Raw genomic sequence first — 25,972 nt, 5'->3', positions numbered from 1 at the left:
TTGTGGGATTTTTTTTTTTAATTCAGACAGAAAGTCACAAAAATTATACTCATCCTCATCAGTTCACTCAGTCCCATGTAATTAATTTTTTTTTTCATCTTGATGTTTTGTTAGCACTTTTATGAGTTCATCAGTTTTTCATTAGAGTTCTGAAAATGCTTATTCATTCAGTTCAGCAGTACAGTCAGTTACCAGAAACCTGTACTTGTCAGAGTCTTTTCCATGAATTTCTTGAAGATGAAACCCTTTTATAGGAACATATTTGCAAAATCATCAGAGTACACCCAGAACTGTCTGTAAATGACAAAAGACTTAAAAATGACCATGGATAAAGATTTGATGAAAGTTCATAATAATGCAGTTCACAAGAAAATTAGTTATTTCTGAGATATACATTTTAAAGTAATAACTAGGATTATTACTTATAACATTATACCAGAACATATAAGATTTTTAGAAGTTTCCTGTAATGTCTGAAACATTTATATTAACATATTTCCATACATATTTCCATACAAATACAAATATAAGATTTTTAGAAATTTCATGTAATTTCTGAAACATTTATATTAACATATTTCCATACATATTTCCATACAAATACAAATATAAGATTTTTAGAAATTTCATGTAATGTCTGAAACATTTATATTAACATATTTCCATACAAATAACCCAATGAAAGTTTAGTATTAGTTGTTTTCTTTGTTTTTTTATACTGCAGGTTCTTATTAGGCATCAGTTTTATACACATCAGTGTATACATGTCAATCCCAATCACCCAATTCAGCACACCACCATCCCCACCTCACCGCAGTTTTCCCCCCTTGGTGTCCATATGTCCATTCTCTACATCTGTGTCTCAACTTCTGCCCTGCAAACTGGCTCATCTGTACCATTTTTCTAGGTTCCACATACATGCATTAATATACGATATTTGTTTTTCTCTTTCTGACTTACTTCACTCTGTATGACAGTCTCTAGATCCATCCACGTCTCAACAAATGACTCAATTTCGTTCCTTTTTATGGCTGAGTAATATTCCATTGTATATATGTACCACCACTTCTTTATCCATTCGTCTGTTGATGGGCATTTAGGTTGCTTCCATGACCTGGCTATTGTAAATAGTGCTGCAATGAACATTCGGGTGCACGTGTCTTTTTGAATTACGGTTTTCTCTGGGTATATGCCCAGTAGTGGGATTGCTGGGTCATATGGTAATTCTATTTTTAGTTTTTTAAGGAACCTCCATATTGTTCTCCATAGTGGCTGTATCAATTTACATTCCCACCAACAGTGCAAGAGGGTTCCCTTTTCTCCACACCCTCTCCAGCATTTGTTGTTTGTAGATTTTCTGATGATGCCCATTCTAACAGGAGTGAGGTGATACCTCATTGTAGTTTTGATTTGCATTTCTCTAATAATTAGTGATGTTGAGCATCTTTTCATGTGCTTCGTGGCCGTCTGTATGTCTTCTTTGGAGAAATGTCTATTTAGGTCTTCTGCCCATTTTTGGATTGGGGTGTTTGTTTCTTTGATATTGAGCTGAATGAGCTGTTTATATATTTTGGAGATTAATCCTTTGTCCGTTGATTCATTTGCAAATATTTTCTCCCATTCTGAGGGTTGTCTTTTCGTCTTGTTTATGGTTTCCTTTGCTGTGCAAAAGCTTTGAAGTTTCATTAGGTCCCACTTGTTTATTTTTGTTTTTATTTCCATTACTCTAGGAGGTGGATCAAAAAAGATCTTGCTGTGATTTATGTCAAAGAGTGTTCTTCCTACGTTTTCCTCTAAGAGTTTTATAGTGTCCAGTCTTATATTTAGGTCTCTAATCCATTTTGAGTTTATTTTTGTGTATGGTGTTAGGGAGTATTCTAATTTCATTCTTTTACATGTAGCTGTCCAGTTTTCCCAGCACCACTTATTGAAGAGACTGTCTTTTCTCCATTGTATATCTTTGCCTCCTTTGTCATAGATTAGTTGACCATAGGTGTGTGGGTTTATCTCTGGGCTTTCTATCCTGTTCCATTGATCTATATTTCTGTTTTTGTGCCAGTACCATATTGTCTTGATTACTGTAGCTTTGTAGTATAGTCTGAAGTCAGGGAGTCTGATTCCTCCAGCTCCATTTTTTTGCCTCAAGACTGCTTTGGCTATTCGGGGTCTTTTGTGTCTCCATACAAATTTTAAGATGATTTGTTCTAGCTCCGTAAAAAATGCCATTGGTAATTTGATAGGGATTGCATTGATTCTGTAGATTGCTTTGGGTAGTATACTCATTGTCACAATGTGGATTCTTCCAATCCAAGAACATGGTATATCTCCCCATCTGTTGGTATCATCTTTAATTTCTTTCATCAGTGTCTTATAGTTTTCTGCATACAGGTCTTTTGTCTCCCTAGGTAGGTTTATTCCTAGGTATTTTATTCTTTTTGTTGCAATGGTAAATGGGAGTGTTTCTATAATTTCTCTTTCAGATTTTTCATCATTAGTGTATAGGAATGCAAGAGATTTCTGTGCATTAATTTTGTATCCTGCAACTTTACCATATTCATTAATTAGCTCTAGCAGTTTTCTGGTGGCAGTTTTAGGATTCTCTATGTATAGTATCATGTCATCCGCAAACAGTGACAGTTTTACGTCTTCTTTTCCAATTTGTATTCCTTTTATTTCTTTTTCTTCTCTGATTGCCGTGGCTAGGACTTCCAGAACTATGTTGAATAATAGTGGTGAGAGTGGACATCCTTGTCTCGTTCCTGATCTTAGAGGAAATGCTTTCAGTTTTTCACCATTGAGGACGATGTTTGCTGTGGGTTTATGTTGAGGTAGGTTCCCTCTATGCCCACTTTCTGGAGAGTTTTTATCATAAATGGGTGTTGAATTTTGTCAAAAGCTTTTTCTGCATCTATTGAGATGATCATATGGTTTTTATTCTTCAATTTGTTAATATGGTGTATCACATTAATTGATTTGCGTATATTGAAGAATCCTTGCATCCCTGGGATAAATCCCACTTGATCATGGTGTATGATCCTTTTAATGTGTTGTTGGATTCTGTTTGCTAGTATTTGGTTGAGGATTTTTGCATCTATATTCATCAGTGATATTGGTCTGTAATTTTCTTTTTTTGTAGTGTCTTTGTCTGGTTTTGGTATCAGGGTGATGGTGGCCTCATAGAATGAGTTTGGGAGTGTTCCTTCTTCTGCAATTTTTTGGAAGAGTTTGAGAAGGATAGGTGTTAGCTCTTCTCTAAATGTTTGATAGAATTCACCTGTGAAGCCATCTGGTCCTAGACTTTTGTTTGTTGGAAGATTTTTAATCACAGTTTCAATTTCATTACTTGTGATTGGTCTGTTCATATTTTCTGTTTCTTCCTGATTCAGTCTTGGAAGGTTATACCTTTCTAAGAATTTGTCCATTTCTTCCAGGTTGTCCATTTTATTGGCATAAAGTTGCTTGTAGTAATCTCTTAGGATGTTTTGTATTTCTGTGGTGTCTGTTCTAACTTCTCCTTTTTCATTTCTGATTTTATTGATTTGAGTCCTCTTTTTCTTGATGAGTCTGGCTAATGGCTTATCAATTTTGTTTATCTTCTCAAAGAACCAACTTTTAGTTTTATTGATCTTTGCTATTGTTTTCTTTGTTTCTATTTCATTTATTTCTGCTCTGATCTTTATGATTTCTTTCCTTCTGCTAACTTTGGGTTTTGTTTGTTCTTCTTTCTCTAGTTTCTTTAGGTGTAAGGTTAGATTGTTTACTTGAGATTTTTCTTGTTTCTTTAGGTAGGCTTGTATAGCTATAAACTTCCCTCTTAGAACCGCTTTTGCTGCATCCCATAGGTTTTGGGTCATCGTGTTTTCATTGTCATTTGTCTCTAGGTATTTTTTTATTTCCTGTTTGATTTCTTCAGTGATCTCTTGGTTATTTAGTAACGTATTGTTTAGCCTCCATGTGTTTGTCTTTTTTACGATTTTTTCCCTGTAATTCATTTCTAATCTCATAGCGTTGTGGTCAGAAAAGACGCTTGATATGATTGCAATTTTCTTAAATTTACTGAGGCTTGATTTGTGACCCAAGATGTGATCTATCCTGGAGAATGTTCCGTGCGCACTTGAGAAGAACGTGTAATCTGCCGTTTTTGGATGGAATGTCCTATATATCAATTAAATCTATCTGGTCTATTGTGTCATTTAAAGCTTCTGTTTCCTTATTTATTTTCATTTTGGATGATCTGTCCATTGGTGTAAGTGAGGTGTTCAAGTCCCCCACTATTATTGTGTTACTGTCGATTTCCTCTTTTATAGCTGTTAGCAGTTGCCTTATGTATTGAGGTGCTCCTATGTTGGGTGCATATATATTGATAATTGTTATATCTTCTTCTGGGATTGATCCATGGATCATTATGTAGTGTCCTTCCTTGTCTCTTGTAACATTCTTTATTTTAAAGTCTATTTTATCTGATATGAGTATAGCTACTCCAGCTTTCTTTTGATTTCCATTTGCATGGAATATCTTTTTCCATCCCCTCACTTTCAGTCTGTATGTGTCCCTAGGTCTGAAGTGGGTCTCTTGTAGACAGCATATATATGGGTCTTGTTTTTGTATCCATTCAGCCAGTCTATGTCTTTTGGTTGGGGCATTTAATCCATTCACGTTTAAGGTAATTATCGATATGTATGTTCCTATGACCATTTTCTTAATTGTTTTGGGTTTGTTTTTGTAGGTCCTTTTCTTCCCTTGTGTTTCCCACTTAGAGAAGTTCCTTTAGCATTTGTTGTAGAGCTGGTTTGGTGGTGCTGAATTCTCTTAGCTTTTGCTTGTCTGTAAAGCTTTTGATTTCTCCATCTAATCTAAATGAGATCCTTGCTGGGTAGAGTAATCTTGGTTGTAGGTTCTTCCCTTTCATCACTTTAAGTATATCATGCCACTCCCTTCTGGCTTGCAGAGTTTCTGCTGAGAAATCAGCTGTTAACCTTATGGGAGTTCCCTTGTATGTTATTTGTCGTTTTTCCCTTGCTGCTTTCAGTAATTTTTCTTTGTCTTTAATTTTTGCCACTTTGATTACTATGTGTCTCAGCGTGTTTCTCCTTGGGTTTATTCTGTATGGGACTCTCTGCGCTTCCTGGACTTGGGTGGCTATTTCCTTTCCCATGTTAGGGAAGTTTTCGACTATAATCTCTTCAAATATTTTCTCTGGTCCTTTCTCTCTCTCTTCTCCTTCTGGGACCCCTATAATGCGAATGTTGTTGCGTTTAATGTTGTCCCAGAGGTCTCTTAGGCTGTCTTCATTTCTTTTCATTCTTTTTTCTTTAGTCTGTTCCGTAGCAGTGAATTCCACCATTCTGTCTTCCAGGTCACTTATCCGTTCTTCTGCCTCAGTTATTCTGCTATTGATTCCTTCTAGTGTAGTTTTCATTTCAGTTATTGTATTGGTCATCTCTGTTTGTTTGTTCTTTAATTCTTCTAGGTCTTTGTTAATCATTTCTTGCATCTTCTCAATCTTTGCCTCCATTCTTATTCCGAGGTCCTGGATCATCTTCACTATCATTATTCTGAATTCTTTTTCTGGAAGGTTGCCTATCTCCACTTCATTTAGTTGTTTTTCTGGGGTTTTTTCTTGTTCCTTCATCTGGTACATAGCCCTCTGCCTTTTCATCTTCTCTGTCTTTCTGTAACTGTGGTTTTTGGTCCACAGGCTGCAGGATTGTAGTTTTTCTTGCTTCTGTTGTCTGCCCTCTGGTGGTTGAGGCTATCTAAGAGGCTTGATGGGAGGCTCTGGTGGTGGGTAGAGCTGACTGTTGCTGTGGCGGTCAGAGCTCAGTAAAACCTTAATCCACTTGACTGTTGATGGGTGGGGCTGGGTTCCCTCCCTGTTGCTGTGGCGGTCAGAGCTCAGTAAAACTTTAATCCACTTGACTGTTGATGGGTGGGGCTGGGTTCCCTCCCTGTTGGTTGTTTTGCCTGAGGCAACCCAACACTGGAGCCTACCCGTGCTCTTTGGTGGGGTTAATGGCAGACTCTGGGAGGGCTCACGCCAAGGAGAACTTCCCAGGACCTCTGCTGCCAGTGTCCTTATCCCCACGATGAAACAGAGCCACCACTTGCCTCTGCAGGAGACCCCCCAACACCAGCAGGTACGTCTGGTTCAGTCTCCCCCAGGGTCACTGCTCCTTCCCCTGGGTCCCGATGCACACATTACTTTGTGTGTGTCCTCCAAGAGTGGGGTCTCTGTTTCCCCCAGTCCTGTCACAGTCCTGCAATCAATTCCCACTAGACTTCAAAGTCTGATTCTCTAGGAATTCCTCCTCCCGTTGCCGGACCCCCAGGTTGGGAAGCCTGACGTGGGGCTCAGAACCTTCACTCCAGTGGGTGGACTTCTGTGGTATAAGTGTTCGCCAGTCGTGAGTCACCCACCCAGCAGTTATGGGATTTGATTTTACTCTGATTGCGCCCCTCCTACCGTCTCACTGTGGCTTCTCCTCTGTCCTTGGATGTGGGGTATCCTCTTTGGTGAAGTCCAGGGTCTTCCTGTCAATGATTGTCCAGCAGCCAGTTGTGATTCTGGTGCTCTCGCAAGAGGGAGTGAGAGCACGTCCTTCTACTCCACCATCTTGGTTAATCTCAGTTCATTCCTTTTTATTGCTGAATATTACCTGACTAGGATCTCTAGTAGTATGTTGAGTAGAAATGATAAGAATGGGCAACTCTGCCTTGTTCTCAACCTTAGGGGGAAAGCATTCATTCTCACCATTAAGTATGACATTAGTTCCAGGTTTTTCATAAATACCCTGTATGAGGTTAAAAAAATTCTCAGCAAACACAAGAATTCTCTGAAAATTTTGCTGAAACTTTTTTCAACAATGCATGTTGAATTTTGCCAAATTCTTTCTGTGTATATAGTGAGATTATAAAATAATTTTTCTTGAGTTTATAAATGTAGTGAATTACACTGATTGATTAGCAAATGTTAAATCAACTTTGCATTCCTAGAATATACACCATTTGTTCATGATGTATAATCTTGTTTATATATTGCTAGATTCTGTTTGCTAATATTTTGTTAGGATTTTACATCTAGGTTCATTGCATATTGGTCTATAATTTTCTTTTCTTATAATATCTTTGCTTGGGTTTTGGTATTAGGGTAATAATGCAGGTCTTATGAGTTGGGAAGTGACTCCTCATCATCTATTTTCTGGAAAAGTTTCTGCAGAATTTGAATTATGTCTTCCTTTCATATAATTCACAGATGAAGCCATTCAGATGGGGAGTTTTCTTTGCTGGAGGGTTTTTAATTAGAAATACTATTTCTCTGTTAGATATAATATTATTCTGGTTATTTATTTATCTTGAGTGAAATTTGATATTTTGTGTTTTTCACAGAATTGTTCATTTCATCTAAGTTAAATTAGCTGGCAAAGTAATTCATAACACTCCCTTATTAACGTTTTAATGTATATGGCTGGGATAGCTTGTCTTTTCTCTCTCTTTCTCTCAATCACTTTTTTTTTTTTCTCTCTCAATCACTTTTAATGATTCTTTCAAAGAACCTACTTCCAACTTTCAGGTTTATTTTCTTTGTTGTTTTTATTTTCCATTTCATTAATTTCTAGTTATGTTTATTTTTGTTAATTTATATTCTACTGTTAGGTTCATTATTGCTTGCATTCTGCCTGCTTTGGTTTAATTTGCTCTTCTTTTTCCAATTTCTTTTTTTTTTTTTAATTAATTATTTATTTATTTCTGGTTGCATTGGGTCTTCATTGCTGCGTGCGGACTTTCTCTAGTTGCGTCGAGTGGGGGCTATTCTTTGCTGTGGTGTGTGGGCTTCTCATTGTGATGGCTTCTCTTGTTTCGGAGCATGGGCTCCAAGTGCGTGGGTTTCAGTAGTTATGGCATGCGGGCTCAGTAGTTGTGGCTCGCAGGCTCTAGAGAACAGGCTCAGTAGTTGTGGTGCATGGGCTTAGTTGCTCCACAGCATGTGGGATCTTCCCAGACCAGGGCTTGAACCCATGTCCCCTGCATTGGCAGGTGGATTCTTAACCACTGCGCCACCAGGGAAGTCCTTCCATTTCTTAATGTAGAGCTTGAGGTCACTGACTTTACTCTTTTTTAATATAAGCATTTAATGTTATAAATTTCCCTCTAAGCATTGCTTTAGCTGCATACCACAAATTCTGATATATTTCATTCAATTCAAAATAGTTTCTAATTTTCCATGTGGCTTCCTCTTTGACCTATGTATTATTTTTAAGGTATGTTATTTAATTTCTAGATATTTGGGGGTTTTCCAGAGATCTTTCCATTTTTTATTTTTAGTTTAATTCCGTTAGTCAGAGAACACAGAATCTTTTCATCAGAGTCAAAATATTTTTGAAGTTTTATAGGAATTTTAAATAAAGTTAATGGAATGATAATTGACAGAAAGTCATACTGTACCAAAGCTGTATGCTTAAAAATGATAAAAATGATAAAATTTTACTACTCAATAAATATCAAATATGAGAAGGTTAAAAGTCAATGAAAAAGAAAGATTTCTAGTATCAATATTTCTTTGCTATTTAACAACAAAAAAAATGAATGCTCCATTCTAAGAATCCTAAATTTCTGAAGGTGGAAAGGATCTTAAACATCACCTAATCAATGATAACCTATTCTCATGGTTATACATTGAACATTTACACCTTTTTCGAACTCTGAAGTGTGGTGGCCCCCAAGCTGTAAGCTTATTCAGCTTTCTGCTTTCCGGAGAACTGCTTGTCTCTTTCTTGGTATGCACTCCTGACGCTGCGGTTTTGAGCGTAAAAAAGGAAAATGGCTTGCGGCCAGTTTCGTTCCAGGTGTCTGCTCTGGATCTAAGAGCCCCTGGTTGTTCCCCAGAAGAAGGACGTGCTGCCCTGAGGGGGAAGTCTGTATCTCCAAAGAATGGCCCATAAGGCATGCTGACGCATAGATAGTGGCGCATAGATAGTGGCGCATAGATAGTGGCGACAGAATTATGTGGAAATACAAGGTTTACTGATTTATTGTCTGATATTCATTCCGTACTAAACCTATATATACATTCATGCTCTTTGAATAAACTTGCCTTGCAACCATCAGTTGTCTTGGCCCTTCTGATCCCATACTGGTGCTTTTCAGTTCCTTACCCCTCACCGCCAGGAACTTCTAGCTTTCTGCAGCCGGTCTGCGGCAAGTGGCCCCCGAACAGGGACCTGAGTGCGTGAGGCATTTCGGAAGATTTCAGGTAAGTAGAACTCTCGAGTGAGATAGTGTGGCCACAAGAAATAATTTCGTTTTTAGGACGGTAACTCGAGAAAGAGTCAGAAGTAAAATAATATGGGACAAAAGGGCTCTAAGGAGCGTGATTTATTTGCTCAGGTTTTGCTTTCAATGTTAAAAGCCCGTGGAACTAAGGTAACTACCTCACAACTTCTGGAATTTTTGCAATTAGTATATGATGCTTGTCCTTGGTTCCCTGAAGGAGGATCAGTGGACTTAGCAATTTGGACTCGTGTAGGAGATGAGTTATCTAAATATCATGAAGCACATGGACCATCTTCTGTTTCAGTTTCCATTTTTCGCTTGTGGAATTTAATAAGAGATTGTTTTAATCCAATTTATGATTCAGTTCCAAAATTAACAGCTAAATCTGTAGAACATCTTGCTGCAGTAGCTACTGCTCCTCCGTTGCCACCGAGGATAAAGAGTGTTAATTCACTTGATGATGATGACTTTTCTTTTGATTTAGCGGGTGAAGAAGCCAAATATGAGGCTGAAAAATATCCTGATGAAAATATTCTTCCGCGGTTACAGCAATTGCATGTCTCTGTCCCTATCCCTCCTGGGCTTGGTCCTTTACAACAAGCAGTGCGGGGGGCTCTTAATAGAGGGGAGGATCCTTTATTCTGCTGCCCGGTGGTGGAACGACCCAATCCTCAAAATCCACAACAAAATAATCGGGAATATCAGCCTCTCTCCTTTAAGGTTTTGAAAGATTTAAAAGCAGCCTGTGCACAATATGGGCCTATAACCCCTTTCACTATTACTATGTTGGATACTATTGCAACAGAAGCATTGCCTCCAGCAGACTGGAAATCTATTGCTCGTGCTTGTCTCACTGGTGGCGACTATTTACTTTGGAAATCAGAATATTATGAAAAGGCTGCTGAACAAGCTGAAAGAAATACTGCACATAATGTGCTAGTAAATTATGAGATGTTGATTGGGGAAGGACAACATCAGTTATTACAGGATCAATTAGCTTTCCCTTTTGTGGCTTATGCTCAGATCAATCATATAGCTCTACATGCATGGAAACATTTACCTGCCTCCACTAGGACTGAAGACCTTGCTAAAATAAGGCAAGGGGCAGATGAACCTTATGCTGATTTTGTGGCTAGATTATTACAGGCTGTTAATAGAATTATTTCTGATGGTCCTTCTGGAGCAATTATCGTCAAACAATTGGCTTTCGAAAATGCTAATAATATTTGTCAAGCAGCTATACGTCCATGGAAAAGGAAAGGAAATTTAGAGGATTATATTCGAGTTTGTTCTGATATTGGATCATCTTACTTACAGGGAGCAGCTATAGCTGCAGCCCTAACTAAGGCAGGATTTGGGCCAAATGCTAAAAGTAAAAACTGTTTTAAATGTGGGAAGCCAGGTCATTTTGCAAAAAATTGTACTGTTGATACTCCTAATATGCCTGTCGTAAATTCTGTGCCTCAAGGTAAATCTCCTCCTCCCACAATTTGTCCCCGATGCCAAAGAGGACGGCATTGGGCTAAAGAATGTCGATCAGTGACTCATAAAGATGGAACTCCCTTGTCGGGAAACTTCCGGAGGGGCCTGCTCCGGCCCCATCAAACAATTGGAGCAATGTCAATAATCCCCCCACAACCTGCTCCACCGCCTCCAGCTCAGACCTTTGTTCCTGAGGGAATGGAATCTCCTCCCTTCAAAGGGCCACGCCAAATAGTGCAGGACTGGACCTCTGTGCCTCCACCCAATTCTTATTAACCTCGGATATGGGACCCCAAGCCCTTCCTACGGGAACTTTTGGGCCTTTACCCCAGGGAACGGTTGGTATAATCCTTGGAAGAAGCAGTATGTCTATGAAAGGCTTAACTATTATTCCTGGGGTGATTGATGCTGATTATGAAGGGGAATTAAAGGTTATGGTTCAAACATCAAAAGGATCTTTTCTTATCACGCCCGGTATGCGAATAGCTCAGCTTCTATTAATTCCATATATACCAGAAGGAAAAATTTTACAACATAACAAAAGAGGAACTGGGGCTTTCGGTTCCTCTGATGCAGTTTACTGGATTCAACAAATTGGTAGGGAAAGACCACAATTGGTATTAAAAAGAAATGGAAGGCCTTTTTCTGGGTTATTAGATACTGGTGCTGATGTTTCTGTTATTTCGTTTATACATTGGCCAAAAAATTGGCCCGTGCACCAAACCATTACACAGTTGCAAGGTATTGGCCAATCTAATTCTCCACAACAAAGCTCGCAATACCTACATTGGCAGGATGCTGAAGGTAATCAAGGAATATTCAAACCCTACGTATTGCCCGGATTGCCAGTTAACCTTTGGGGAAGAGATATATTACAACAAATGGGAATCCTATTGCTTAGTCCCAACCCTACTGTAACTAATATATTGTTAAATCAAGGGTATGATCCTAGGAATGGTTTGGGAAAAAATCAACAGGGAAATAAATTACCCTTACAGACTGATAATAAATGGGATAAAACAGGCTTGGGTTTTTTCTAGGGGCCTTGGATTCTCCTCCACCACATGCTGACCCTATAACTTGGATTTCTGATAATCCTGTCTGGGTGGACCAATGGCCCCTTTCTAAGGAGAAATTAATGGCGGCCCATAATATAATTAATGAACAGCTTGCTTTGGGCAGACTAGAAAAGTCTAATAGCCCTTGGAATACTCCTATATTTGTTATAAAGAAAAAATCGGGAAAATATCGTTTATTGCAAGATTTACGTGCTGTTAATCAAACTATGGTAATTATGGGAGCTCTGCAACCAGGTTTGCCTTCTCCCGCAGCTATACCTAAAAATTATATGATTATTATTATTGATCTTAAGGATTGCTTTTTTACTATTCCTCTATTTCCGGCTGATAAGTTGCGATTTGCTTTTAGCTTACCCTCTTTAAATTTTATAGAACCTATGCAACGTTATCAATGGAAAATGCTGCCTCAGGGTATGGCTTATAGTCCTACTTTATGTCAACAGTTTGTAGCTCAAGTTATTGCCCCTGTTCGTAAACAGTTCCCTCAGATATATTTTATTCATTATATGGATGACTTATTACTTGCTTATTCTGATAAACTTATTTTACTTAAGGCTTATAATTCCCTTCAAAGTCATTTGTCACGATCAGGACTAGTCATTGCTGCTGACAAAGTACAGATGAACCCACCTTTCTCATATCTTGGTAAGTATATCACAAATTATAATATTACACCTCAGAAGATAGAGATACGGACTGACGTTCTTAAAACTTTAAATGATTTTCAAAAGTTATTAGGAGATATTAATTGGCTGCGACCTTCTTTAAAATTAACTACGGGTCAGTTACAGCCTCTTTTTAATATCCTAAAGGGAAGTCCTGATCCTTCTTCCCCTCGTATTTTAACTTCTGAAGCTCAACAAGCACTCAAGCTTGTAAACAAAGCAATACAATCTGCTCAGCTAACTAGAATTGAGCCTTCTTTACCTATACTATTAATAATCTGTGCTACGTCACATACCCCTACCGCCTTATTATGGCAAGAAACAGGAATTCTTGAATGGATTCATATGAAAAATACACCTAATAAAGTCATTACACCTTATTATGAGTTAATAGCAACCCTTGTTCAATTGGGTCGTAGAAGAAATATTCAGTTGGTAGGATATGAACCAAATTCTATTATTATACCTTATACTACTTATCAATATTCTTGGCTATTATTTGTCTCTGATTTTTGGGCTCTTGCTTTTGCTGGATATTCAGGAATTATTGATAATCATTATCCTTCTAATAAGCTCCTTCATTTTGCTACTCAACATCTATTTATTTTTCCTAAAACTATCTGTTCAACTCCTATTCTCAATGCCCCAAATGTTTTTACTGATGGTTCTGCCAATGGCATCGCTGTGGTTATTTCTGATGACTTACTTCATAAAGAACAAACAGATCATACCTCTGCCCAACGAGTTGAATTACATGCGATTTCCTTGGCTTTTCAAATCTTTTCACATTGTTCTTTTAATCTCTATACGGATAGCCATTATTTGGTTACTATTTTGCGTAACATAGAAACCGCTATAATTGGCAATACTGTTGATTCTCAATTGTTTCAGACTTTCTTTCAACTACAGAAGATTATTCGTCAGCATGACTTTCCTGTAGCCATATTACATATTCGAGCCCATTCAGGTCTCCCTGGCCCATTGTCTTTGGGAAATCAATTGGCTGACGAAAATACAAAGATTATAGCCTTAAGTTTATCTCAACCTCAGGATCTTGCTACTCAATCACATAATTTAAATCATCAATCTGCTGCTATGCTTCAAAAACAATTCTCTATTTCTAGAGAAACAGCCCGATACATTGTTAAGTCCTGCTCTAAATGTTTACCCCACCTTCCTGTTCCACAATTTGGAGTCAATCCTCGGGGTTTACTCCCTCATCATCTTTGGCAAATGGATGTTACTCATATTCCCTCTTTTGGTAAATTACAATTTGTTCATGTAACTGTTGATACTTACTCTAATTTTATATGTGCTACGCCTTTGGCTGGGGAATCTACTAAATATGTAATTACTCATTTATTTCACTGTTTTGCATCTATGGGAATTCCTAAAGCTTTAAAAACAGATAATGCTCCAGGATATACGAGTAAAGCTTTTGCCAATTTTTGTGCAACTTTCCATATTTCACATAAAACAGGCATTCCCTACAATCCTCAGGGTCAAGGTATTGTAGAACGTGCCAACCAACAATTAAAAATTACATTACAAAAAATAAAAAAGGGAATTGGGCGATTGGGATTGACATGTATACACTGATGTGTATAAAATTGATGCCTAATAAGAACCTGCAGTATAAAAAAACAAAACAAAAAAATAAAAATAAAAAAAAATAAAAAAGGGGGAATATGCTAGATCTCCTCAGATTATGCTTAATCATGCTTTATTTATTTTAAATTTTTTAACTTTAGATGCATTTAGTCACACGCCTTATGAACGATTGTTTACAGGTCTTTCTGGAACCCCTCCTGAAAAAGCGCTTGTTAAATGGAAAGATCCCATGACTAACCTTTGGCATGGACCAGACCCTGTTTTAGTATGGGGCCGAGGCCATGTCTGTGTTTTCCCTAGGGAGGCAGACTCTCCTCGGTGGCTCCCGGAGCGCTTGGTTCGACATTATCATGCCATCAGCAATAAACACCCTGACTCGAAGAATGCGTCGCCTGAGGCTCTCGCAATCGACCACAGCACACCCCAACAAGTTCCCCCGGCGGACTAGAAGAATGCGGCGACGGAGTAGGAGACAACTTGTCAGGGAGGCGAGGGGAGATCGAAATCAAATTACTTGGTATCAATTGCAATGTTTAGTATTTCAAGCACGTAGGATTATGGAGGAGAGTGCTCATCCTCGCTCTCCTCTTACCTTTTTTTTAGCTATGATAGCTGTATTGGCAGCCCCACCTATAGAGGCTAAATCTTATTGGGCTTACGTACCCGATACTCCTTTATTACAACCTGTTACATGGTCTGAAGCTGACCTTCCAATTTTCTATAATGATTCTACTTTTGGAAGAGTGCTAGGAAATTGGCCTATTACTAATACTTCTGTTAATTACTCTAATTGGTTTAATACTCCCCCTGTTTGTTTAAGTCCTATGAGTACCAATTCGGGTTGTGTTAAGGCTGTTGCTTTAGAACATGCTATTTCTTACCAAACCACTGTAAATTCTCAATTTTTTACTCATTTACGTAAAAATTATAGAGCTGTGGGATCTAATATTTGTCTTCCTTGCAAACAGACTGTTTCTAGACGAGAAGATTTATCCACCTTTGTATTTTGGTATAAGGATAACGTTCCCATTCACATGAATGTTAGAGTAACTAAGCTTGCTTCTAATACTTCGTTGGATCACTCTCTATGCATATATTAAGTGTATGGACTGATGGACACATTAGCCTTGATATTCAAAAGTTAAATGCCGAAATACAAGCTATTCAAGAGGCCCACCTGGACGAAGATGGACCCCAGAATTTGATTCAAGGATTATTAGATCAACTACAAGGGCTAAACCCGATACAATGGATTCATGGAGGGCTCTCAGGCCTGATATCAATTGGTGTACTACTTTTATTGGTGATCGGTTTATTACCTTGTGTTGTTAGATTTGTAATGGGGCGCTTCGCTGTCTTGCGTCAGGATGTTCATGGCTTAAAGCTACATTATCAAGCTTTAAAAAATAATAAAAAAGGGGGAAATGTGGTGGCCCCCAAGCTGTAAGCTTATTCAGCTTTCTGCTTGCCGGAGAACTGCTTGTCTCTCTCTTGGTATGCACTCCTGACGCTGCGGTATTGAGCGTAAAAAAGGAAAATGGCTTGCGGCCAGTTTCGCTCCAGGTGCCTGCTCTGCATCTAAGAGCCCCTGGTTGTTCCCCAGAAGAAGGACGTGCTGCCCTGAGGGGGAAGCCTGTATCTCCAAAGAATGGCCCATAAGGCATGCTGACGCATAGATAGTGGTGCATAGATAGTGGTGCATAGATAGTGGTGCATAGATAGTGGCGCATAGATAGTGGCGACAGAATTATGCGGAAATACAAGGTTTACTGATTTATTGTCTGATATTCGTTCCGTACTAAACCTATATATACATTCATGCTCTTTGAATAAACTTGCCTTGCAACCATCAGTTGTCTTGGCCCTTCTGACCCCATACTGGTGCTTTTCAGTTCCTTACCCCTCACCGCCAGGAACTTCTGGCTTTCTGCAGCCGGTCTGCGGCAAGGCAAAAAGCGGAGCTGGAGACATCAGACTCCCTGACTTCAGACTATACTACAAAGCTATAGTAATCAAGACAATATGGTACTGGCACAAAAACAGAAACATCGATCAATGGAACAAGATAGAAAGCCCAGAGATAAACCCACACACCTATGGTCAACTAATCGATGACAAAGGAGGCAAAGATAGACAATGGAGAAAAGACAGGCTCTTCAATAAGTGGTGCTGGGAAAACTGGACAGCTACATGTAAAAGAATGAAATTAGAACACTCCCTAACACCAGACACAAAAATAAACTCAAAACGAATTCGAGACCTAAATGTAAGACCGGACACTATAAAACTCTTAGAGGAAAACATAGGAAGAACACTCTTTGACATAAATCACAGCAAGACCTTTTTGGATCCACCTCCTAGAGTAATGGAAATAAACACAAAAATATGCAAATGGGACCTAATGAAATGTCAAAGCTTTTGCACAGCAAAGGAAACCATAAACAAGACGAAAAGACAAACCTCAGAATGGGAGAAAATATTCCCAAATGAATCAACGGACAAAGGATTAATCTCCAAAATATATAAACAGCTCATGCAGCTCAATATTAAAGAAACAAACAACCCAATCCAAAAATGAGCAGAAGACCTAAACAGACATTTCTCCAAAGAAGACATACAGATGGCCAAAAAGCACATGAAAAGCTGCTCCACATCACTAATTAGTAGAGAAATGCAAATCAAAACTACAGTGAGCTATCACCTCACACCAGTTAGAATGGGCATCATCAGAAAATCTACAAACAACAAACGCTGGAGAGGGTGTGGAGAAAAGGGAACCCTCTTGCACTGTTGGTGGGAATGGAAATCGATACAGCCAGTACGGAGAACAGTATGGAGGTTCCTTAAAAAACTAAAAATAGAATTACCATATGTTCCAGCAATCCCACTACTGGGCATATACCCAGAGAAAACCATAATTCAAAAAGACACATGCACCCCAATGTTCACTGCAGCGCTATTTACAAGAGCCAGGGCATGGAAGCAACCTAAATGCCCACCGACAGACGAATGGATAAAGAAAATACGGTACATATATACAATGGAATATTACTCAGCCATAAAAAGGAACGAAATTGAGTCATTTGTTGAGACGTGGATGGATCTAGAGACTGTCATACAGAGTGAAGTAAGTCAGAAAGAGAAAAACAAATATTGTATATTCACGCATGTATGCAGAACCTAGAAAAATGGTACAGATGAACCGGTTTGCAGGGCAGAAGTTGAGACACAGATGTAGAGAACAAACGTATGGACACCAAGGGGGGAAAACCACGGTGGCGTGGGGATGGTGGTGTGCTGAATTGGGCGATTGGGATTGACATGTATACGCTGATGTGTATAAAACTGATGACTAATAAGAACCTGCAGTATAAAAAAAGTCTTAAAAACATGTCACACTTAGTTATTCCACTTCTAGGACCTTATTCTACAGAAGTAATCCCAGTGGACACAGAGACGTATATACAACGTATTCACATTGTTTCTGATAGGGAAAAACAAACTGTGTAAATCTAATTGCAAAGAATTGATTAAACTATGGGACATCAATACGATGGAATACCACATGATACATCATTAAGTGAAAAAAGCAGGAATATGAAATAGCAAGTATACTACAATTCTATTTTTGTAATCACTAAGTGTACAAATATATTTATAGAAAAATAGAAGACTGAAAGTGTATGCACCAAAATGAACAGTGATTATGTCTGGGTATTAAGATTATAGGTAATTGTTCTCTTGTTACTCTGTATTTTCTATAAAGAATATACGCAACTCTTAGAGACAGATTAAAAGCAAAATAAAAGTTATCAGTAAATTGAGGCTTTAAAAAAAATCCTATCACAACAGTATCATGCCAAAAGCTAAGCATATATCATATTAAAAATTCCATATTTTCAATTTTAGAATTTACCTCTAAGCCACAAATCCTCACTAAGAGATTCTGCCAAAGCACTTGCACCCAGGTCACCGATGAGCGTGTGGCCGTTCAGAGTGGTGTGCCTCAAGCCAGCCATACAGTCAAGATCAGGTCTCCTGGAACGAAGACTCTCAGCCCAGGTTTCTTCATGCCTTCCGGTAGTCTGATACTTCAAAGATTTAATGGGATGAAATTACGATGCTTGAAGAAGGAAACAGGGTGTGCCTACTGAGTACGGCTTACTATGTCAGACATTTACACACACACATATCAAGCATATATGCCAGGAGAATCAACCTGAGAAATTAAACAGTCACTGCTGCTTTACGAGTCCAGTGACCCAGATTCTACTTGGTCAGTGATTAGATTCCAGCCACTGGATGACCTGCTCTTGAACAGTTATGTCAAGTTGGACAACTCAATTACAGTCTATGAATTATTTTCCTTATCTTCTAAGTCAGGGAATTGGTTCTAAATTCTATCATTGCTGAGGCTCTAAATGTCATTATTCTGTCCTCCAATGGTCTCCGAACACCTGACTGGGCAACCCATAAGAAAACTTTTTAATATGCACCTTGTTTTTTAACAAATTATATACACGAAGTTCTATACATATAATGTATGTACATTATAAACCACACAGATAGTGTTTAAATGAGACAAAGCTAAATAGGTTCTAATATGTTCTCTTCCTAACTCCTAAAGCATTATTTTATTTATTTTTAAAAAATATTTATTTGTTTGTTTGTTTGTTTGGCTGTGCCAGGTCTTTAGTTGCAGCATGCCGGGTATTTTAGTTGTGGCATGTGGGCTCTTAGTTACGACAGGCACGTGGGATCTAGTTCCTTGAGCAGGGATCGAACCCAGGCCCCCTGCATTGGGAGCGCAGAGTCTTAACTGCTGGACCGTCAGGGAAGTCCCAGGCATTATTTTTAAAACTATATTTACAAAATGGATCTCACATGCTCCCTAGGGTATGCACACAAACTTTAGAGGCCTGGACTATGCACAGCCAGTTGGATGCAACTTGGGAAAATAGTGGTTTGACATTTAACCACAAGTATTGTCTTAAAGACATTCAATTCTTTATATTCATAAAATAAAGTTTGGTAAAAGGAACACTGACTTTAAATGGAAAAAGTCTTATTACATTCTTGAAAAAATAAAAGACTCAAAGTGCCTTTGACACTCTAAAATGAAAATCATTAGTGTCATTTTTCTATTAACAATAACATACAAAAGCTCCAAGCAGAAATAACAGCAATCACTTACACAGTGCTTAGTATGTGCCAGGCACTATTTATACAAATTAGTTCATTTAAACCTCATGAGGCACAGAGGTTAAGTGATTTGTCCATGGTCACTTGCTATGAAATGGGAGAAAGGGAATTTGAACCTAGGCCATTTGGCTTAGGCACCCAAATTCTTGACTGTTCTCAACCCCAGGGGTCAATGGACTTGCCCTGTATAGGCTCAAAGAATTTTTCACTTTTTAAAATCTAAATTTAAACATTTCCAGCTTTGTGGGCTATACAGTTTCTGTTGCAACGACTCAACCCCACTGGCGTAGGGTGAAAGTAGCCATAGCTATCAGGTAAACAATGGGTGCGACTATGTTCCAAAGTAACTTTCTTTACCAGGCGACGGGCTGGATCTGGCCCACCAGCCATAGTTTACCTACCCTTGATCTGCACCATCAAACTATTCAGAAGGCTTCATGTCGAATTAGTAAATAACTTTAGGCCTAAATACAGTAATTAGAAGCACTGTAAAGTTGTTAAGGCATTATTTTAAAAACTGTATTTACAAATTGCTGATGTAGTGATTTTTATTAGTTTATAAACTACAGCAGCTAGTAAACACTTGATTCATTTGAAGACTTGAAGACTATAATGGCATAGTTTTTTCACAGTATCACAATCAATGTTTTCAGTAACTAAAAATACATTAGAATATTATTATATATTAAATCTCTTATTTCTAAAATTAAGTGGACTATCTTTACTAAATGGCAGAATCCCAAACTGAAAACTGGTCATATTCTTTCAACAAAACGAAAGCTGCACTCACACGTAGCAAAAGACAAAAATGAACTGCCATCTGTATCAATATATTAATGTGCTTCAATCACGTATGTTTTCATGAAAGTTCAAACATAAAAAAATCACCTTTAAGATCTTGGCCATGTGATCTGCTCCCTGCCATGTCAGATTACACCCCGTGAAGTTTACTGTCTTAAGAGTGGTAGAGTTCTTTACACCTTGACAAATAACTAAAAGAAAGAAAAAAAACCACACACACAATAAGATGAAGAGCCTATACATTTGTCAATCTTGACTTATTTGCTTTTCTTGAGTCAATTGGAGGTTTAGAGCCACATTCTTCAAATCATTAACTACAATCTTCCCAAACAGGTAATTGACGAACAGATGCATTCGAAAACTTGTCAGTAACAAAGTGTTATTCCAGTTTACAGCAGCAGTTTAATTCTATTTCGATACTAAAACTGAATACACTGAATACTGCAAACTTTATTCCCAACCACTCAGTAAAATACTACATACCTTTTGAGACATAGGAAAAAAAAGAAAAACCTAAAAATCTTAAGACTCTTCCTATTTTCATTTCCAATGATACTTCCCAATCTTGATGCTCAATCAGCGATTTAAATGTCAACTATAACCCAGTATTTTATTAGGTGCTATGCAGTATACTAGAGCAATAGAAGAGAGAGGACCTCAAACCCTCTGCTCCCTCAACTTGAAAGGCAGGCTTCCTTACCCCTCCAGACCACTACTGGACACAGGGAAGAAGTCGGCCGCGCTGTCGCAGCGCAGCTTCACCGGTCATCATGGCCCGAGCGCGGCCTCGGGGACGCTGGCTGTGGACACGGTGCCCACACCCGCCTGGGGGCCCCGGCTCGCCTCCCGGCCCCTCGGGCGCCCGCCGCCCGGCGGCTGCGGCCCCGCAGCGTGCGCAGGACCCGCGTCGCAGCCAGAAGACGCAGGGCCACGGGCCCCAGTTAGGCAGGCCCCTCCATGCCGCGCTCACTTTGGCGCCGGCCTCGTCGCCCTGCGCGACGGGGGACTGCCGTTCCAACCGGCAGGCGGCCCCGTGGGGGCGGGGCTCGAGGACGCCCGTGCACCCGCTGTGCGTCAGCACGCAGCCCCGCCTCCCATGGGGACCCGGCCTGAGGAGCAGGGCAGCTGGAAAGGTAGGAGGTGTGGAGAATTTGGGGTTTCCAAAAAGCGTTTGCTGACTGATCCAAGCAAAAGTGAGACATGGTTGTATCAACGCATTTTTTTTAAAATATTTAATTGCAGTGGTTGATTTTTTATCATTAATTAATTAATTTTTAAATTTAATTTAATGTTATATATTTATATATAAATTTATGTATATGTATATATATTTATATTTATATATAAATATATTTTAATATATTTAATTAATTTTATATAATTTAATATTAATTAATTAATTAATTAATTTTTGGCTGTGTTGGGTCTTCGTCTCTGTGTGAGGGCTTTCTCTTGTTGTGGCAAGTGGGGGGTCACTCTTCATCGCGGTGCGTGGACCTCTCACCGTCGCGGCCTCTCTTGTTGCGGAGCACAGGCTCCAGACTCAACGCATTTTAAAAGTAGTAAAACTCCCGATAAGTGTCTGTGCTCGCCCCGCCCAGGAGAGAGCGTGCCCTCCGTGAGGGACACGTGAAAGGCTGAGTGAACGTCTGCCTGTGGTCCGTCACCTGGTGCACGGGTGTGTGAATTTCTGCGGAGAGCTCTTAATTTCTGTAGTTGCTGCTGACTTGACACGGTGGTTGGCAAATGGTGACGTGTTCCATGCATTCAGGACATGATCGTGGTGACAGCACCACAGTTGCAGCCCTTCCTCCAGGGAACTTGTCACAGCCCTGCAAAGCCACTGACTGGCAGAAGTGACAGCGCAGCAGATAGGAGGACCTTAAACCAGAGGGGGCCAGGTCAGCTGGCACATATTTTCAAGTGATTCCAAAACAAATCTTCCATCTGCATCAAACCATTAGACAACTAGACTCGTTTTAGGCTTCGAGTTATTTAAATGTATCGACTCAGGGAGAGTAAAGCTTCTTGTTTTCCCTCTGGGTTAGTCTGCTCATTTCAAAGAGCAAGTCCAATCAATCAAGATATTATTCAAGAAGGTGCCGGGGAAGCTGACCCCAGAAAAGGCTGCCAAAGAGTGTGGCACTTTGCATCACTTCTGCTCTCAATACATTCCGAAAAGTGTGGTGAAATTCTTCATTCGAGGTCTTGTCATGTGTTTCCTGGCCTTTGGAGAAAGGTACCACTGTGTTTTGGGAAAGGGGCCAAAAAGCAGATGAAAATCTAGTATTATGACTGGAACTTTTTTAACAATGTAAAATTTCATAGAAAAAAATGTTTATGAAAATATGCTTCTTTATGAATATAGAAGATTACATTTTCTGTTTTTGGTGAGTTCAAGTCGGCACTCCCTGTAAAATGAATTCTCTGTTTTCTGCCTCAAATCCTTTTGAGAATGAGTGTAGAATACATAAATTACATGTTTCTCTTTGCAAATTGGCCTTCAATATTTCATGTGCCAAGAAAATGTTACAAAATTAGGGCAGCATTAATATCTTTATCCTAATAATGCTCTCGAAACACAGTTTTGTGTATTTCACTTCATCTGCATAAACTGTTTGGTGGCTGGCAAAACTGGGAGGAGACTAATATGCTACAGACAAAACCCAAGATGCATTTAGTGCTCAGATGTAAATTATTCCCATTTTGGCATCGTTGCCACTACAAGGGATCTTCACACCGTGTTCTAGGAAAGCTGAATTACAAACGTGATGTCCTGCCTTCGGGTCAGTTACACTGTTTTAGATGAACAGAGCCTTCCTCTACCCATGGCATTCTGCTCAGGGACACAAAGCGCCTGTACCTTCCACCTCTCCCCCACCCCGCCTCCCTCAGTCCCCCAACCCAGACCATCTACTTGTCATAGCAAAGGTCTTATTGGCTGTTTTGCTTTGAAACCAACCACAAAAGGATTGCAAACGTTTTGGTGACCATCCAGAAATTGCTCTCCATGGATTATAGACTTCAGGGATAATGAAAAGTACTGATTTCCTCAGAAACTTTGTCCGGCTATACTGAGGGAAAACCAATTTTAAATGGGCAAAAACCACCTAAATCCTGGTAAATTTCATGCCCGTTATAAATGTATGAGATTTCTTAGCTTTTAGTTTATAGTCAGAACAGAAATGGATACAGTGACCTATGAAGGTCAAGTAATCGTACATCTTTTATCATCACAAGGAACTACTTGACGTCTAAAATTTGGAGGGGGTAGGAAAAAGAATGACAGATTTTTTAGTACACAAAATACTGTAAATAGGCATCTCAAGCAGTCATTTGCTCCACATCTGCAATATCATCGGGACTACTTAGGCGGAGAGTGATTAATAGCAGTGATTGTAAGAAGGTATTTTTTTAAGTGCATTATCATCTGTTATTTTCAATTTTGGTTTCATGAGGTTCCACTGCCAATACGACTTTGTCATATTTTTCCAGCTGAGTCTTCCTTTTTCTGAGGTTTCTTTGTATCCTAGTGTCTAGGTACTTGAAACTAAGAATAACTTGTTAAATCTTTGTACTCTCAGAGGACATTAATCTTATTTCTTAAGCATTTGTTCTTCAGCTGTGTCTGTGTTGGAGAGGAGTCCTGCTTTTGTTCAGCTCTTTTTCTAGCCCTGATGGGGTAGATGAAAAACCTAAATGAGCCCAAAGGATTCCCATGTAATTAACAATTATACCTATTAAATGTCTCAGAAAAGACCACTGCCTTTGCTGGGGAAGCTTTTCTCAGGCTTAGGGAGAAGTTGTAACTGGGCCAGATCCATTCTGTATCTTATCAGCGCCTCATTTACAGCCCTTATGGCTTTCAAAAGTGAGGAGTAGGCCTTCCAAGGGGAAGCTGAGCTCTGAGTCAAGGGTGATGGCAAGGGCTGGGCTTGAAAGAGAAGACTGACAGGCAGAGGTGGAGCCATAGCATAAAGAAACAGTGACAGAAAAAGTGGAGGAAGACAGCTGTGTCAGGGGTGGATGGAGTGAATCACAGCACACACCAATAGTAAGTTCACAATAAATGTGTGATTGATTGGATCAGATAAAAGGCAGGGAAGGGGGGATTATGTTACTGATTGTTTCTAAAGAAGATTAACTTTTTCTTTCATTTCCTTTCTGCTCATCACCTAAAATTCAATAGCTACACTGAGGTAGATATGTGGCTATTAGTTCCTATTTACATCTTGTATTCTTTTTATAATGTGTTCCTTGATTTTTTTTTTAAATAACTGCTTTATCATTTCAATAAAATATTTGGGGAAACTATTGTACACATTTCATTATGTTACAATACTTATTAGTGATTTCTAAGGAGATGATGAAGAAAAAATAAAACCAAATATGTACAGGCAGGAAGCTGTAGATCCTAATTTTTAGGAACTAGATGGATCTGTCATTTTACAGTTGGGTCGATTATACGCCTTCAGAAATGTTTGAGTTCATAAAGGTACATATTGTCCTATTTCCTTCTAAGTGGAGTTCATTTGAGGGTAGATTCAGGATGTTGGTGTGTTTTGTGGATGTAACTAGTAATTTGGTCTTGAGAATGTGTTAGAAAGTACTCTGGACTGCAGTCAGAGACAGGAGTTCAGATTCTCCTAGAGTGATGCGTAAAGAGAAATACCACAAAAATTACGTCATGCCATCCCCCTGTTTAAAGCCTTTCAGTGACTTCCTTAATCAAATCCAGCTTCTTCAGAAGCCTCCTGTGAGCTCTGGTCCCGCTCTCTGAGTCTTGTCCTATGTCACTTTCTCCCCTTTGGCTGGGCCCCAGTCGCTCACACATTCTTTCCAAGTTCCTAGAAAACGCAAGCTCCTTCCTGCGTTCAGGGCTTCTGTGCCTGATGTTCCTTCCCCTGAAATTCTCTGCCCCACCTCCTTGCCCAGCTTGCTCCCTTAAAAACCAGCTCCTTGGAGAGGTCTTCTCTGACCACCCATCTCAATCAGGCCTCCTGCCTGTTCTCCCAAAGCATGCGAGTGATTTTCTTTGTAACACATGGCAACACCTCTGAATATTTTATATATTTAGACTTTACTGTCTCCCCTTCTGGAATATAAGCCAGTTACCTTACCTTGTTGAACGATGACCCCCCCCACCCCCGGTGCCTGGCCCTATTCCTGGCTTATGTAGGTGCTCAGTAAAAAGGTTTGGGTAAAGGGAAGCTTGAGTTCTGAACTAAAGCACTAAACTTGCGAATCTGTACAAGTGAAAGGAATCTGCAAATAAGAAAACCCGGAGACTTGACAACTGAAGTTTAGTGCTCATTTGAAGCATATAGAATGAAAAGGAGCCATTGAAAAACAGAAAGGCAAAAAAAAAAAAGAAAAGGCAAAAAAAAAAACTTTCATATTTAAAGCAAGTCAAGAATAGCAAAAGTTTAAACTATCAAAATCTTACGATGACAGAGCACAAACAACAATCAATGTATTTTAGTGCCTTTAAAAAATATATATTTAGGGCTTCCCTGGTGGTGCAGTGGTTGAGAATCTACCTGCCAATGCAGGGGACACGGGTTCGAGCCCTGGTCTGGGAAGATCCCACATGCCGCGGAGCAACTGGGCCCGTGAGCCGCAATTGCTGAGCCTGTGCGTCTGGAGCCTGTGCTCGGCAACAAGAGAGGCCGCGAAAGTGACAGGCCCGCGCACCGCGATGAAGAGTGGCCCCCGCTCGCCGCAACTGGAGAAAGCCCTCGCACAGAAACGAAGACCCAACGCAGCCATAAATAAATAAATAAATAAAATTAAAAAAAAAAAACCATATTCTGAGGTCACTTGGAATAATTATTTAAAAAACATATATATATATATTTAGAA

General features: G+C 39.3%; 1 long non-coding RNA gene across 1 annotated transcript; it reads left to right on the top strand.

Moving 5' to 3' along the window:
* The first annotated feature begins 14,577 nt into the window (after positions 1 to 14,577).
* LOC130708934 (uncharacterized) lies at positions 14,578 to 15,364 on the top strand. Its single transcript, XR_009009315.1, has 2 exons — positions 14,578 to 14,624; positions 15,076 to 15,364. It is a non-coding gene; the product is annotated as an uncharacterized LOC130708934 (long non-coding RNA).
* Positions 15,365 to 25,972: the final 10,608 nt, after the last annotated feature.

This window comes from Balaenoptera acutorostrata, chromosome 9 (genome assembly GCF_949987535.1).
Source record: "Balaenoptera acutorostrata chromosome 9, mBalAcu1.1, whole genome shotgun sequence".
Taxonomy (NCBI): Eukaryota; Metazoa; Chordata; class Mammalia; order Artiodactyla; family Balaenopteridae; genus Balaenoptera; species Balaenoptera acutorostrata.
Note: the sequence above shows the minus strand (reverse complement) of the source record. Positions and strands in the feature narration are given on the sequence as shown.